This window comes from Schistocerca nitens, chromosome 5 (assembly GCF_023898315.1).
Source record: "Schistocerca nitens isolate TAMUIC-IGC-003100 chromosome 5, iqSchNite1.1, whole genome shotgun sequence".
In the NCBI taxonomy this organism is placed as follows: domain Eukaryota; kingdom Metazoa; phylum Arthropoda; class Insecta; order Orthoptera; family Acrididae; genus Schistocerca; species Schistocerca nitens.
This window is the reverse complement of record NC_064618.1, coordinates 251,888,253-251,901,885: the sequence shown is the minus strand read 5'-3', so window position 1 is coordinate 251,901,885 and position 13,633 is coordinate 251,888,253.

The window sequence follows — 13,633 nt, the reverse complement described above, 5'->3', positions numbered from 1 at the left end:
CTAACGGAAGAGACCTGGGGACAACTGGAAGGTTTCAGATAGATTGTACATTGATGATAAATAGATTTCTGAACTAGGATTTAAACTATGAGAAATTTCCACTTGCAGTTGTTGACCCTGAGTATAACTTACTGGTTATGAACTGCAGAGTTATTTTTGAAGCATCAGTATGTGTTCCAATCTCTGTTTTCCTCTACAGTTTTTACCCTCTACAGCTCCCTCTAGTGGCGTGCAAGTGAGTCCCTGATGTCTTAGAACATTCCCTATTAATCTGTCATTTGTTCTTGTCAGCGTCTTCCATACAATCCTTTCCTTGCCCAATCTTCAGAGAACCTTCTCTCTCTCCTTACTTTATCAGTCCACCAAATTTCAACATTATTTTGTTGCACCACATCTAAAATGCTTCGAATATCTTCCACTCCGATTTGCTCGCAGTCCGTGAGTCACTACCATACAATGCTGTGCTCGAAACGTACATACTCAGAAATTTCTTCCTCAGATTAAGGCCGCTGTTGGTACTAGTTTCCTGGCACGAAATGCCGTTTTTGCCTGTGTTAGCATCTTTTCTCCACCCTCCTTGCTCTGTCCATCCATCATGGCTTGTTTTGCTGCCTAGCAAGCAGAGTTTTTAACTTCGTCTATTTCTTGATATCCAATTTTGATGTTGAGTTTCTCGCTGTTCTCATTTCTACTGCTTCTCATTACTTTTGTCTTTCTTCGAGTTATTCACAGTCCATATCCTGTACCCATTAGACTGTTCATTCCATTCAATGCATACTCTAATTATTCTTCTCTGTCACTGAAGAAGGCAATATCATCAGTAAATCTTATTATTGGTATCCTTCCACCTCGAAATTTAATCCCACCTTCCAACTTTTCTTTTATTTCCGTCATTGCTTTTTAATGTATACTTTCAACAGGGGAGTCGAAAGGAATACATTCCTCCGTAGAACGAAACACCATTCCCAGTTGCAAATTTTTACTTTTTATTCATTCGATGACTAGCTTCAGGCCGAGACCCGTTTACAAATCATCATAAGATAGTCGAAAATGGCATTTCCAAAAATGTCAAAAATGTGCAATGAACATTTAAGTCCAAACAGATATACTCGGAAATGCCATTTTCTTCCGGACTAGCCTCTTAAACTTCAGCCTGCTCTTCATCATTATTAAATTGTGATCAGAGTCTATATCTGCTTCCGGGTACTCCTTACGACCCAATGCCTGATTTCAGAATCTCTGCCTGACCATGATGTAATCGAACTGAAATCTTCCCGTATATCTCGGCCTTTCCCAAGTATACCATCTAGTCTTGTGGTTCTTGAAATTAGTATTCGCAATTATTAGCTGACATTTATTATAGAACTCGATTAGCTTTCCTCCTCTCTCATTACTACTACCAAGCCGACATTATCCAGTAACCCTTCATTCTGCTCCTTCTCCTACAACTGCACTCCAGGCCCCATGACTATTAGCTGTGAGATTTTCGTCCACCTTTATGTGCTGGATAACCCGTTCAATATCCTCATATACTTTTTCTGTCTCTCCACTTTTTCCTTAGCATGTATACGTAAACTGTTACTGTCGGTGTTGGTTTTCTGTCGATTCTGATGCGAAAAGTCCTATCACTGAACTGTTCCTGGTAGCTTACTCTTTGGCCTATCTTCCTATCTATAACGAATCCTACTGCCGTTATACCATTTTCTACTGCTGTAAATATTACCCTACACTCATCTGACCAGAAGTCTACGTCTTCTTTCCATTTCACTTCACTCGCGCGCACTACCTCTATATTGAGCTTCAATACGTCTCTTTTCAGATTTTATAGCTTCCCTACCAGATTGAAACTCCTGATATTTCTCGCCCCGACCCGTACAACGCTATCCTTTCGTTGGTTATTCAATATTTTTCTCGGACACCTCCTCCTTGGCAGCCACCCTTCTCCCCAGAGATCCGGATGGAGGACTAGTCTTTTTCCAATTCAGAGATCTTCCCGACACTTTTTCCATTACAGACAACTTGTCATGTGGATACACATTATGTGTCTCTAATGCGACGGTTTCCGTTGCCTTCTGCATTTTAATGCTGGTGATAGTTGCTAATTTTTCCGCCTTTTAGGGCAGCTTCCCACCGCAAGATGAAGAGAGTGCCGTGCACCTCTGTATGCTGCTACACCCTCTTCGACAAGACCTTTGCCAGAACGAGTGAGACTTCTTATGCTGGAAGTCTTTGACCACCATTGCTGCCAACTGCTGTGAATTGCAGGTTGAAACTGAAGAAATTGCAAAATGTGGGCAAATTAAGGATAAGTCACCCTGAAAATTTGAGAGAACTAGAGGTGCTTGAAACTCCGAAAGGAATCTTAAGGGAATGATTGCTGAAACAGCAACAAAAAAATGACTGATTAGCTTTAAGAGAAGAAGTATTGAAGGAAGCAGAGATAGAAATAGGTAAAAAGTCATGGCCCAGCAGAATTCCTCGGATGCTACAGCAGATATTGAATCGATGAAAGAAGAAAATATAAAAATGCAGCACACGAAGCATGCGAAGGGAAATACAGATCTCTAAAAAAATAAGATTCACAGACAGTCAAACTGACTAAACAGAAACGGCTAGAGAACAAAAGGAAGAAGCATGTATCAATAGGAGAAAGCTAGATACCACCTATAGGAAAATGAAAGAGGCAGAAGATTTATATGAATATAAGGAGCCAAAATGGGAAACCAGTGCTAAGCAAAGACAGGAAATCTAAATGTGGAGGAAGAGGGGCTACACAGGGGAATGGTACTTGAAGTTAGCGTTGTGGGAAAGTAAGAGGAGGGTGAGATGGGATATATGGTACTGCGAGAAAAAATTGACAGAGCATTGATAGATCTGAGTCTACCTTATCTGCAAAATGTGTGGGGCGGGGGAAAAGCCATCAGACTTTAAGAAAAACATAAAATCCAAATTCCAAAGTAGGCAGCTGCTGACAAGTGTCAATATTATCGAAATATGTTTCATAAGTCAGGGTTGCAAAATACAGACAAGAATTCATTACAGAACAATTGAAAAATTGGTAGAAGTCGAGGTTGGCGTATATTGATTTCGGTTTCGAAGAAATATCGATGGCCGCGAGACAAAACTGACCTTTATAGCCTATCTATCTCTAAATATACATTAAACAAGGGTACACATGTTTATATAACGTTTTACACTTGGAGAAAACTCTTGGAATTGGTGGTTGGAATATACTGTCAAATTATGAAGGAGCAGCGGGACAGCGACATAAAGGTTATATACAGCTTGTACGGAAACCAGACGGCAGTTATAATAGTCGAAAGACACGTAAAGGGAAACAGTGTTGACAAGAGACTGACAAATTGCTTCAGCTAATCTCAGATACTATTCAGTCCGTACACTGGGCAAGCAGTATAGGAAACTGAAGGAAGATCTGGACAGGGAACTGAAGTTCAAGGAGAAGAAATAATAAAAAAAATGAGGTTTGCCGATATCATTATATTCTGTGGGATACAGAAAAAGGAATTGAAAGAGTAACTGAACTAAACACATAGTTTCTTAAAAAGAGAATAGAAGATGAAAACAGGCAATAGTAATATAAGGGTAGTGAAATGTAGTCGAATTAAATCATGCTCTTCTGATGGAATTAGATTAGAAAACGAGACACTAAAAGTACTAAAAAGTTTTGCTATTTGGACAGTAAAATAATTGGCGATGGCGGACACAGTGAATATATAAAATCTAGACTGGCATTGGCAACAACCGCGCTTCTGAAGGAGAGAAACTTATTAACATCGAATATATTCCTAAAGGTACTTGTCTGGACTGTAGCCCTATACGGAAGCGAAACGTGGAAGAAAAACAGCTGAGCCAAGAAGAGAATAGAAGCCTTTGAAGCACCGTTCTACAGAAGCATGCTGAAGATTAGACGGATAGATCACGTAACTAATGAGGAAGTAATAGAATTGGGAAGACAAAACGTTTGCGGTCTAATATGAATTAAATAAAGAATCCGTTGCTAGGACGCATTCTGAGACATTATGTAATGGTCAGTTTTGTACTGTACGGTAGTATGAGAGGTAACACTTGCAGAGAGAGACCAAGAGATGAATACAATAAGTAGGTTCAGATGGATGTCGGTTACAGCAATTTTTCGTAAATGGGGAGGTTTGCGTAGGGTAGGGAACTGTGGAGAGCTGCATTAAACCAGTCTTTGGACTGAAGGCCACAGTAATACCAACGTCTTTACTTTTGTTTTTTCAGATCCAGAAACCAATCACAGTCTTTCAGTCCCTTGGACCACGTCCGGCGCTTTTTTCTTGTCCAGCTACAAACCTTCGAGGTTGTGTTGTGAAAGGACTGTTTGGACAGTTTCATGTCTTGCACAGCACACGAAATGCACTTGTCATCATCCACGCTACTATGACCTCACCTGATCACGTGTGCTTTTCACCGCGGCCACCGCTCTTCTTATGTCCTCATTTCTTCCAATTTGTTGTAGAGTCGCCATACACTACCTGTGCCTCTGGATAGTCAGGTGATAATTCTTCAGTGGCCGTGTTTAAGAACATTTTACGGGGTCTCAGTCGTCCAAGCTTGCATGCGACGTCAAAAAGAAGATAGCGATCACTGATGGTTTGTTTGAGCCTCTCTGTGAATTCATGAGGCGTCCTTCGTGAGCTGGAAATTACATTACCTGCAGCTCTGTAAAACTTTGGTAGAGACGTGGGTTTCATAAACCCAGTTGTTATTCGACATGTTTTATTAAGGATTATGTCCACCTTTTCCACATGAGTTGATCAGTCCTAACCAGGCAGCCTTATTTTGCTGTAGAGAAGGATAGTGCTCAAGTGGTGGTTCTCAAGATAGTAGGTTTGCTCCTCATTTGCTGTTTACGAGTTTCCTTAAAATATTCCTTCTGACGGATCTTTTCCCTGTAGTGCCTGTACGTCACAGATGAATCCAGAGTCACACACAGATAGGTCGTATGCTTAGTATGATTAGATTTTGGCGGTGGCGGTTCGTTAGTGTATAGGTGAAAAAGGGACGAAGCTAGAACGCTTCCCGGACCACTCTATTTCTTTGGTTTGTGCATCGGCTCTTGTTTCCACCAACAAAGATGTAAAATTGTCTACTCCGCAAGAGAGGATCAATGACATTGACAAAATGAGAATCTCTCAGCTCGTCATAGGGCCTCTGGAAGAGCGATCTATGGTTGGCTGTATCGTATGCTAGCGCTGTAGTCACTTTATTTTCGTACACATAATCTAAACATTGTCTGGCACAGAATTAGGCTGGTGCATGATCTGCCAGGTCTAACACCAGCTTCTTGAGGGATACGTTTCAGATCGTAGGAGTCCGCCAAGTTTTTCCGAACGAGTCTCTCACACAATTTGTGTAGATGACGAAGAAATGATACAGGTCCTTCCCAGGCTTGAGTAGCGCAACTGTGGTTGCCTTTCTTGAGGATATTATAAGTTTTGCGGCAATGGCTAAAGAACTGCAAGATCCAAATTTTGGCTCATATCATCCACCGCAGCCGCCTTACCCTTTCTGATAGTACTGAGGCCCTGGATAAATATTAGCATTGTGAAAGGAACTGAGTAAGTTTGGGTTTCCGATTGTAGTATCCTACTGATTTATGCTTTTTGATATTTTGCCTTGGATTTTCCATTCAAGTGGAGTTGGTGAACCACTTGGTTGGGTGTAGCCACAGAAGGCTGTCTGGAGCTTCTGTATCACCACTGAGCTATTTGATAAGACTCCACACTATTTTGCTGCTGTGTGTCATGCCCATACTCTGCAAAGTCTCGATCCATTTGTTTTGCCTCGCTTCATTTGGCATTTCCATCAGTGCTGTACCGCATATTACGATTCAGTAAAATGGTCTATCTCATATGGTTTCTCATATTTAGCAAGGAATTTCTTACATCTATGTGAGAGCCCTGTAATGGTGTGCTGTCTGCAGCCTCGTGATAAGCGTTATCTCGAGATCCTTTTCATGTTTTTAAATATGCCTGGTTTCTAGCATTTAGAGAATGCTTTTGACAATGTTGACTGGAATACTCTCTTTCAAATTCTAAAGGTGGCAGGGGTAAAATACAGGGAGCGAAAGGCTATTTACAATTTGTACAGAAAGCAGATGGAAGTTACAAGAGTCGAGGGGCATGAAAGGGAAGCAGTGGTTGGGAAGGGAGTGAGACAGGGTTGTAGCATATCCCCTATGTTATTCAATCTGTATATTGAGCAAGCAGTAAAGGAAACAAAAGAAAAATTCGGAGTAGGTATTAAAATCCATGGAGAAGAAATAAAAACATTGAGATTCGCCGATGACATTGTAATTCTGTCAGAGACAGCAAAGGACTTGGAAGAGCAGTAGAACGAAATGAACAGTGTCTTGAAAGGAGGGTATAAGATGAACATCAACAAAAGCAAAACGAGGCTAATGGAATGTAGTCGAATTAAGTCGGGTGATGCTGAGGGAATTAGATTAGGAAATGAGACACTTAGAGTAGTAAAGGAGTTTTGCTATTTGGGGAGCAAAATAACTGATGATGGTCGAAGTAGAGAGGATATAAAATGTAGACTGGCAATGGCAAGGAAAGCGTTTCTGAAGAAGAGAAATTTGTTAACATCGAGTATAGATTTAAGTGTCAGAAAGTCGTTTCTGAAAGTATTTGTATGGAGTGTCGCCATGTGTGGAAGTGAAACATGGACGATAAATAGTTTGGACAAGTAGAGAATAGAAGCTTCCGAAATGTGGTGCTACAGAGAATGCTGAAGATTATATGGGTAGATCACATAACTAATGAGTAGGTATTGAATAGATTTGGGGAGAAGAGGGGTTTGTGGCACAACTTGACTAGAAGAGGGAATCGGTTGGTAGGACATATTTTGAGGCATCAAGGGATCACAAATTTAGCATTGGAGGGCAGCGTGGAGGGTAAAAATCGTAGAGGGAGACCAATAGATGAATACACTAAGCAGATTCAGAAGGATGTAGGTTGCAGTGCGTACTGGGAGATGAAGAAGCTTGCACAATTTAGAGTAGCATGGAGAGCTGCATCAAACCAGTCTCAGGACTGAAGACCACAACAACAACAAATATGCCTTGTAATTTTCAGATGTAAGGCTGGATTCCACACTGGATTTTGTGAAGTTCCTCCTGAAAAGATGTACATTTGGCGTTCCTGAAGTTAAATCTTCGGCGGAAGGGCACAATAGTGCTCTTAACTGCTGCATACACCTGCATCACATTTGATCTCTGCTGAGTTCGTGGAATGTGCCGATATACGTACCATATTACGTGTTAGAGCTGGTGATACAGTTATCAGGGCTGTAGCCACGCTTCCATATTTTACTCGTAAAGCAGCAGGGAAGTTGTCTGCCATGGAGGATAGAGAGACCACTTGTGTCTGCCCACTCCTCCACTCCTCCAGCGACTGTCGGTCCTCATCTCTTTCGTTGTAGGCCCACTTGATACTGTGACAACTGAAAACTCCTACTATGAATTTGGCATTTTAGTTGTTAACATTTTTTAGCGGTGACACAACGAATTATTCTCCTAGAGGTTTGTACACAGTTGTGAAAGTGAGTTGCCACTTTCGATTGTTGGTATTTCAATGTCATTATGTTTGCTTTTAGCGACAGAGGTCACTATCATATCTGGCCTAGTGAATATGTTATTGCCACTTTTGGTATGTGGTGCCTCCACAGCTAGTCGCATTTCTTGTATTTCAGTTGTTTTTCCTTCTCTCCAATAACGCGAGAAACTAAGGCCATATGGCGTTTTCCAGCACAATGGACAATGACTACTTTCGTAAACAGCAAAAAAAAAAAAAAAAAAAAAAAATACTGTAAGACATTCAAGCGTCAACAGTAGAATGTGATGAGGTCATACGTGCGAGATGAAGAAGAAATATTTATAATTTTTGATTAATGGCTCTGAGCACTATGGAACTTAATATCTGAGGTCATCAGTCCCTGCAGCTGGTCCCGCCGGAGGTTCGAGTCCTCGGGCATGGGTGAGTGTGTTTGTCCTTAGGATAATTTAGGTTAAGTAGTGTGTAAGCTTAGGAACTGATGACCTTAGCATCACACAAATTTGAATATGTCATCAGTCCCCTAGAACTTAGAACTACTTAAACCTAACTAACCTAAGGACATCACACACATCCATGCCCGAGGCAGGATTCGAACCTGCGACCGTAGTGGTCGCGCGGTTCCAGACTGAGGCGCCTAGAACCGCTCGGCCACACCGGCCGGCTAATTTTTGATTACTACAAATTTTAGTCAGAGCGTGAAGATTCATAATCAGTATAGGCAGCTGTGTTTTTATACTTCGAGCAATGAAATATAAAACGAATTTCTGTCGTCAGTGAATATCTAGCTGTTTACCTCTCTCTCTCTCTCTCTCTCTCTCTCTCTCTCTCTCTCTCTCGCACTGTGTGTGTGTGTGTGTGTGTGTGTGTGTGTGTGTGAGTGAGTGCGTGCGTGCAGAGTTTTTAAAAAGACAAATAAAGAGCACAGAATAACGTCGCTTTTATCTATGAGAGAGATCGATGGTCGTGGTACCTAACTGAATAGTAGATTTCCCAGTATTGGCCACATTTAATTTTATTTGATCAGACAGCTTTCGACCTTTGAGGCATCATCAGATGTACAGGAGTAAAATAATAAAAATGGTCCAAAATCTGTGGAACGTGAATATCAAACAGATACACACAAACGGAAGCATTGTCACGCCATAAAAGGCATGTACGTTCAAACGTAGAAATAGGGCTGCTTATGTTGAACACATTGTTTTCAACAATGCGGATTTCATCACATAGCGCACTTCGACATTTATACTTTCTGTAACAGAGTGCGCTTTGGCCGTTTCGTGACTATCATTCATTCCATGAGCTGTTTGCCACCGACTACAACATCGGCACAGCTCATCGGAAACTGATGGAATTGCTTCACTAATGGACGTTCTACTGCATCCTGATGGACATCCCGTATACTGAGATGGCTCCTGAAGTCACCATGGACAGCCACGACCTCATAATAAGTGTATGTCTTTAGCATATGTTACTGTATCCGCACTTTTCGTTAGAGCTACTACTTTCAATATGCAAGTGTTTTATATCTAATAAATTCATCCTCTTTTGTATTCACAAATTAGCCATTACAGTAAATTTTCTGAGGTCATTTGAATAAAGTATTTGTTATAGGTAACTTGATGGTTGTCACTTTTCGCTACACTTTCTGTCAACCAGTTACTCTCGTTAAATATTAACTTCCACCAGAACTATTAGCTCCAGTGGTTAAAATATTATTCCATTATAGTGTTATAGCCCCACATACATTTTAAAGCTATTTAATTAATGACTAAGCGTTATGTGCTTGGCTCCCTAAGCTTACGTGTTTGCCATTTACATGCTATAGGTTTATAGTCATGTTTCAGAAGTTTTGAGATTAATGTCTTTTTAGTTTTCTCTTATACATTCGATAATGGCTGTTTATCTGCTGAAAGAAAATAAAGTATGAGCAAGACTAGGAATTCTGCCACTGACAAATAATGCTGACTAGATTTATTAGTACTGCAGAACACGAACAGTGCGCCACATATAACTATGCCCTTTAAAGAGCAACAAGTTGTGGAACAAGCCTTATACACATACCATAAAATTTCTGTAAGGGAGAGGGTAGCTTGAAAGTTCTGCTAAGTGTGCGATGCACTTATACCGATGTACCTCAGAGCTTTATGTATCTGACGTCGTTATATAAAACTACTCGGACATCTGAATTCTCATTGTGGCATTTCACTCATTTTTAGAACAACTGTTTAGCACGTGAATACGTTATGAAAGGACATGCTGAAATGTACTGTCTTAGAACTTTTTATGGGAAAACTCTTTAAGCTTTTAAGATAAAACAAAGTTTAATAATATTATACATCGTTATTCTTCATGTCAACATATTTATTTCTCAACATACTAACCTGGCGGCGAACACATACCTCCCAAAAAGAGATCACTTTGTTGATACAGTCACTGTAGGCTGTCTTACTTTGTTGACGAAGCTGCGACCTCACCCATGCTTGCATCGCTTCATCACTATGAAAGTGAAGTCCTCAAAGGTATTCTTTATGTTTGGGAAACAGGTAATAATCGGACTGGGTCAAGTCGGGACTGTGTGGAGTATGATCGATGACAGCGAAGCCAAGGCGTCGGACTGTTGTAGATGTCGCAGGGCTCGTGTGTTGCCTGGCATTGTCACGTGAAATGCGTGAGTGCTCGATGTGTGGACGAACTCTAGAAATTCTTGCTTTGAGTGTTCTGAGGGTCTCACAGTAGTTCTACATCGTTACACTACACACCACCACAGTACGTGCTACACTTCGGAGCCATCTACCGGAAAAGGGTGAAACTTGCGTTAGCGAAGAGGGAAGTCGACCGAATAATATGCATGCCACCTAATACCTCAACCGATTGGGGGAACAGAACAAAAAAGTGAGAGGCACTACGTCCTTGGATTAGCAATCAAAAGTAAAGATTGTGATACGATCTTCCGTGCGTGACTGAGTAGGGTATTCTATGTAATGAAAGAAAACCACGTAGGCAAAAAAAAAAAAAATCTTCATTGTGTATTCCTCTCAGACAATAGTGAAAACTGCTGTTGCAAGGAAAAGAACAACAATAAAATTAGCAAAATATTAAAAAGGGAGCATTATTTCTATCATAGGTATTCAGCAAGAGTTAAACAGAAGTCAACAATTCTTAAACCATTTTCCGGTATTCGATAAAACAAATATACTTGCAGTGGTAAAAGAAACCTAGCAATAATTTAAGAAGTAAAGATGAAGACTGAGCGAGAATTGCTAAGAGAGTTTCACATCTATGAATAGATATATGTAAAACACTTAAAGAGAACAGCATAATTTAAATTTCAGTAGTAAAATACATATGTAATGGTACAGAAATTTGAGCAGTGTGCGGGGAAAAATTTTCAAAGAAATACGTGTCTTAATAATTAGATGACATTCAACATAAAGCGTATAAGACAACTTGACTTTCGTTCAGTTCACTGACGTGTGACTCATTTCTGTTTTTGGCAACACAGGCATTTGATGTCAGGGGTTGGAGGAGAATGTTAAACATACAATGAAACACACCAAAGCTCTAACACAAAAAAATCGATCTGTAACGATGACTAAGATTTAGACAGTGCCCCAAAGCGAAATTAAACGTACGACGCAAGGGTGAGACACATATCAACGTACACGTCTGCGGAAGTAGCAGCTCCAGCTTGTAGTACGGAGTCGGCTCCGTTCGTCATATACGTCGGACAGTGGTAACGAGCCTGATGTCATAAAGTCAGGCTATGTGCGTCTGCAGTGTTTACCACTATCATAACGATGTTATTATCGCTCTCATCTAATAGCTTCCTCAAGAGCTGCCAATATGTTTGGAAGGCTAGGCCTGCAGTGCTCAGACACTTCCGTTGCTGTTGGCGTACGAGAACGTAGTGACGGCGAAGCAACTGAGCATGCAACTGGTGAGCATTCATCGCCTGTTGTTCTCGCAATGTGAGACGTTCCCACCCATAATCGTTTCTGAATTCGTCTCGTAACGTATTCAGAAGTATTAGCATGTGTTTCAAGTATACAGAGCCTATGATCTACATTTTTTGCAACTACGAAAACTACTGTGTAGTACGAATTAGAGAGTTTGTTCATTTTGTTTTACATTACAGTACATTCTCTCTGCATGGAAATGCGCAACAAAAATTAATAGATCTTTGTAACATAATTAAGGGACCTTTACATTCGTTAGTAAACAAATTATCTTTTTAGTGCTGCAATATCGTCATCTAAATTCCTAAAAGAGTTTCGTCTTTTATACCAAAGACATCTCCAGTGGACGTCAGTTTTCATTTGTGTCCTGACAGTTTTCATGTTACCCCTCGGATAGAGAGGCGCACTCGCGCTTTACTTCTAAAAACTCAACACCTATTTATATCAAAATTATTTGTTTTCCTATTTTTTCATATACTACTGTGTTTGTGACATGAATACTTTGCTAACTGATTTGTAAAAAAATAAGAAGGTAGTCTTAATAGCAGAATTGTTTGATCACTTCATTTTTTCATGATCATTTCAAGGAGTGGGTCGTGGAAAGCACTCAAGTGGCATGTTTTGATGTAGTCATACCATTCTTATTTGGTTCTGCCTATCGTGTTGGTATCACGTATAGTTGCTATTTTAACTTTTGACTTCGGATATGTCTCTTAATGTTAAATCAAGAACTGACCTCAGGAACATCATCTGTGCTGTTTCAATTCCTTTCTGCTCTCCTTGTCTTAGATTACATTTTTCTCAGCCGTATTTAAGGCACACTTAGCCATCATCGCGTGCTAAGTCTTAGTATTGTATGTTTCCTCATAGTTCTGCCAAGGTGCCTCCTTATACTTGGTTATGCAAAGTATTCTAGACACTTTCCAGTGATTGTAAAAGTAGTTTGATTAGAGCTTAGGTACTACGTGATTGTATGCGTGGAAACAGCAGCTCTAGAAGTTATCTGTGCAATGTTGACAAATCTTTATTATGTGAGCCGTTAGCCGCTCTGTAGCTCAGTTCAGCCTGCTTCAGTTCGGCCTGCAATACACCTAAAGTGTCGACATCAATGTCAAAGCTGCCCTAATATGTCCCCCTAAGTCTGCGATGTAGTGGGGTAGTGCAGGTGTGAAAACAGTGTCTTTGATGTGATCAACCATGTGGTGCCAGGTCCGGGGAACTCATGGACGTTTTTGTGGAAGTGCAGTGGAGCTTCAGTGTTTTGAAAAATGAAATAGTCACTAACCTTCATTGATTGCAGCACCAAATGCGCAAAATGCCTTCTCCGTTGGTCTGCCAGACATGTTGATGGAGATCACAGTAGCAAAAAAATTTGGAAGTTTCTACGTATTAATTATACAATACCTTACCTCAATATAAACACTTTCTTACAGTCACTTGAACGTGTCTAGATCATATGGAATACCAGTGTCAGCCATTTATAGTGTTATCTTTCTTCATATTTTGAACCACGTCGGAACTGGTTTTGTACTGTGATATATTTAAGAGAATTTACCAGTTCTATTATCTTACCCTTTATCACTGTTTTTACTCTTCTTATTTGCTTCCCTATCAATGCATTTCTTTTTTTTTATTTGCAATGAATATATCCATTCGATAAGTTTGTAAAATAATATTCAGTTTAACCACAATCTTTTTTTTATTTTTTGTAAAGCGCACTCACTATTTGCTAGGAGAACATGGATGTCTGTAGCTAAAATAATGTTTATAAATTTGTTGCTTTACTTCTGCATCCCCGTGCGGTATTTAGAAATGCTCCCTTCGAAGATTTTGTTTAACAACATTCAATAAATTTAGAGGCAACTTATCATAGGTCTTCTCATAATCTAGGAAGAGCAGAAATAGTGGTTTGCCGTTCTCCTTCCTGTCGGTTGTTTTAGAACAAATGCATCTGCCTTTATATAACACGCCTCGTTCCATTCGTAAAAACGTTTCTGCTGGTGGCTAGAGTTTCATTTTAATGATAGATGAATAGCTTATATAAGCAGAACTTATAAAATATACTCCTACAAT